The sequence below is a fragment of the Otolemur garnettii genome, unplaced genomic scaffold (assembly GCF_000181295.1).
Source record: "Otolemur garnettii isolate 467f Iridium unplaced genomic scaffold, OtoGar3 scaffold00051, whole genome shotgun sequence".
Taxonomy (NCBI): Eukaryota; Metazoa; Chordata; class Mammalia; order Primates; family Galagidae; genus Otolemur; species Otolemur garnettii.
In genome coordinates, this window is record NW_003852446.1 from 9,498,129 (window position 1) to 9,502,551 (window position 4,423).

Sequence of the window (4,423 nt, forward strand, 5' to 3'; positions counted from 1 at the left end):
GCGGGCCCAGGCTGGATTCGAACCCGCCAGCTCAGGTGTATGTGGCTGGCGCCTTAGCGGCTTGAGCCACAGGTGCTGAGCCCAGCCCTGGTTAAGATTAAAGGTGATAAGATTTGTCCCAGAAGTATTTTATGGAAATCCATGAAAAGAGGAATAATTTTTACTTATAGTAAGTTGAGAATTCAAAATACAGTGTTGGTTTATTGCTCACTCAACAAAAAGAAAGAAGACGAGTGTGAAAGGAACAATCTCCACATCAGCATTAGCATTGAATTTGTTAGAATCACAGTTTTTATGCTCTTAAACAGCTTTATAGGGAGAAAGCCAAGACTAGAGAATTTTTCTTTTATAATAGTGAAATAGTGAATTTTTCTTTTATAATACAATTTCACTTTTATAATAGTGAAATTTTATGTTAAAGTTATTCACTATTGGGTTAGTGTGTCCATTACAATCTATTTTTCTACAACAAATACTTTTCAAACAATTTCCTACTACAAATGAACAGTAATATATTTCCCACAACAAATATATAAAAAGACTTAAGGATCAAAACCTTGGGTATTATACTTCAAAAGAGAGAATAGGCCAGATGTGTTGGCTCATGCATGTAATCCTAGCACTTTAGGGGGCTGAGGCAGGACGATTGCTTCAGGCCAGGAATTTGAGACCAGCCCAGGTAATGTAGGAAGATCCCATCTCTACCAAAAATAAACAGTATCCAGGTGTGGTAGCACCTTCCTATAGTCCCGGCTACTGGAGAGGCTGAGGTGGGAGGATTGAGAATAGGAGTTGGAGGCTGCAGTGAGCTGTGATCATGGCATTGCACTGCATTTCAACCTGGGTAGCAGAGCAAAACCAACTGTGGTTAGAATATACCCCTTGAAACTCATGTTGAATTTAAGTTGCCATTGTAACTTTGTTGAGAGACCTTTAAGAGGTGATTAGACTCTGCCCTTATGAACTGATGAATGCTGTCATCTCAAGAGTAGGTTAGTTGGCTCAGCACCTGTGGCTCAAGTGGCTGAGGCGCCAGCCACATACACCTAAGGTGGTGGGTTCGAATCCAGCCTGGGCCTGCCAAAACAACAATGATGGCTGCAACCAAAAAATAGCCGGGGGTTGTGGTGGGCGCCTGTGGTCCCAGCTACTTTGGAGGCAGAGGCAGGAGCCTCGCTTGAGGTTGCTGTGAGCTGTGATGCCACAGCACTCTACCCAGGGGGACAGCTTGAGGCTCTGTCTCAAAAAAAAAAAAAGAGTAGGTTAGTAGTTATTATGGGAGCAGGCTCCTGACAAAAGGACAAGTTTGGTCCCCATTTTCTCTCATTGAGGCATGCACTTCCTTGCTATGTGATGGCTTCCAGTATGTTATGATGTGGTAAGAAGGTCCTCACCAGATGCTAATCAGATGCTGGCACTATGCTGTTGGACTTCTCAGCCTCCACAACTGTGAGCCAACTAGATCTCTTTTCTTTACAAATTAGCCAGACTGGCAAGTTGCGGTGGCTCGAGCCTGAAATCTTAGCACTCTGGAAGGCTGAGGTGGATGGATTGCCTGAGCTCAGGAGTATGAGACCAGCCTGAGCAAGAGTGAGACTCTTAAGACCGTGTCTCAAAAATATGTACCTATAAAGAAATAAAGAATAAGCTCAGTGCCTGTAGCTCAAGCAGCTAAAGCACCAGCCACATACACTGGACCTGGCAGGTTCGAATCCAGCCCGGGCCCACCAAACAACAATGACAACTAAAACCAAAAATAGCCCGGCCTTGTGGCGGGTGCCTGTAGTCCCAGCTGCTTGGGAGGCTGAGGCAAGAGGATTACTTAAGACCATGAGTTTGAGGTTGCTGTGATTTTTTTTTTTTAAGAGACAGAATCTCACTTTGTCACCCTTGGTAGAGTGCTGTGGCATCACAGCTCACAGCAACCTCCAGCTCTTGGGCTTAGGCGTTTCTCTGGCCTCAGCCCCCCGAGTAGCTGGGACTACAGGTGCCCGGCTATTTTTTGTTGCAGTTTGGCCAGGGCCGGGTTTGAACCCGCCACCCTTGGTATATGGGGCTGGTGCCCTACTCACTGAACCACAGGTGCCGCCCAAGACTGTGGTATTCTGTTATAGCAGCAGAAAACAAATGAAGACAACCAACTTTTAACTTTGTTAAGTCACTCTATTATACTTTTAATTTCATTGATCTCATGCCTTTATTATTTCCTTCTACTTTTTTCTTTGGATTTATCATGCCAGTTTTTAATTTTAATTTTTTCTTTTTTTTAGTTTTCCTGTATTATGCTATTTTAAAATTTATTTTATTTATTTTATTTTTAGAAACAGGGTCTCTCTATATCACCCAGACTGGAGTGCAGTGTTCCAATCATACGTAGCTCACTGTAACCTTGAATTCCTAGGCTCAAACAATCCTCCTGCTTCAGCCTCTCAAGTACCTGGGACTACAACATGATGTCCAGATGATTGTTTTATTTTTTGTAGAGACAGGGTCTTACTATGTTGGCCGGATTAGTCTCAAACTCCTGGCCTCAAGTGATCCTCCTGCTTCAGCCTCCCAAAGAGCTGGGATTACAGGTGTGAGCCACCACACTTGGCCTATCCTGCTATTTTTTGTAAGTACTTAATTTATTAGTTTTCTTTTGGCCTTCTAATATAAACAAGACTAAACATTCGCCACTTGGGACTAATATAGCTGAACCAAAGTTTTATTTATATTTAGGTACAATTTATATTCAATAAAATGCACACACATTTCAAGTGTATGGAGTTTTTTGTTTTTTTTGTTTTTGGGGGTTTTTTTTTTGAGGTAGAGTCTCTCTCTGTCACCTAGGCTGGAGTGTGGTAAGATGATCATAGCTCACTGCAGCCTTGAACTCCTGGGCTCAAGTGAAGCAATCCTCCTGCCTCAACCTCCTGAGTAGCTAGGTCAAATATTCATTTTGATGACTTTTAATTATTGTATACACCCTTGTATCTATCAGCCTAAACAAGATACAGAACATTTCATTATTGCAGCCAAAGTCCTTATCCTACTATAATAGATAGTCTTTTGGCATCTGGTTTCTTCCACTTAAAATGTTTTGTTTTGTTTTGTCTGTTTGTTTGTTTTTTGCAATTTTTGGCCAGGGCTGGGTTTGAACCCACCACCTCTGGCATATGGGGTGAGCGCCCTACTCCTTTGAGCCACAGGCACCGCCCTTTGTTTTGATTTTTTTGAGACAGAATCTCACTCTGTCACCCTGGGTAGAGTGCTGTGGCATCATTGTAGCTCACAGAAACCTCACACTCTTGACCTCAAGTGATCCTCCTGCTTGGCCTCCCAGAGTGGTAGGATTACAGGTATAAGGCACTAGGCCTGGTTTATACTATGTTTTTTTAATTTGATAACTAAGATGGCTACTAAATACTAATGGACAAATAGCATATACAGCGCCAATACAATGGACCTTTATTTTTTTTTCAGTTTTTGGCCGGGGCTGGGTTTGAACCTGCCTGATACACTGGACCTTTAAAGGGATTCACATGCCAGGCAGGCTAGAATGGGATGGCACAAGATTTTATCACCCTATTCAAAATGGCACACAATTAAAAATTTATGAATTGTTTATTTCTGGAATTTTCCATTTAATATTTTTGGTCCATGGTTGACTAAAAGTAACTGAAACCATGGAACATGAAATCACATCCAAACTTACAGTGTGTTTACTAATATAAATATAAAAAAGAAAGTGATAAGGGAGGATTACTTTATAATGCTTACTCAGTAGTGGGTAATTAGTGGTAATTTATTGTGGTTTTAATTTGCATTTTCCTAATGACTAATGGTGTTCAGCATCTTTTCATTCATATTTTGAGTTAAATGTATATTTAAATCATTTGCTCATTTTTTTAGATGCAGGGTCTCGTTCTGTCACACAGCCTGGGTTCAAGTGATCCTCGTGACTTAGCCTCCCAAGTAGCTGGGACTACAGGCACCTGCCACAATGCCCAGCTAGTTTTTCTATTGTTAGTAGAGACAGGGTCTCTCTCTTGCTTAGGCTGGTCTTGAACTCCTGAGCTCAGATGATCCACCCCCGCCTCGGCCTCCCAAAGTCCTAGTATTATAGGTGTGAGACACCGTACCTGTCCTAATTTTTTAATTTTTGGTAGTCAGGGATCTTGCTATGTTGTCCAGGCTGGTCTCAAACTTCCAGCCTCAAGCAATCCTCCTACTTTGGCCTTCCATAATGCTGGGAGTGTAGGTATAAGCCATTGTGCCTGGCCAATTTTGTATGTTTACATCATATCCTGTGACCTTGCAGATGTCACTCCTTAGTTCTAGTATTTCTTTTATGGATTTCCTACACGGACAATTATGTCATCTGCAACCAGGAACAGTTTTATTTTTTTCTAATCAAGATGCTTTTTCTTTCTTTTTTTTT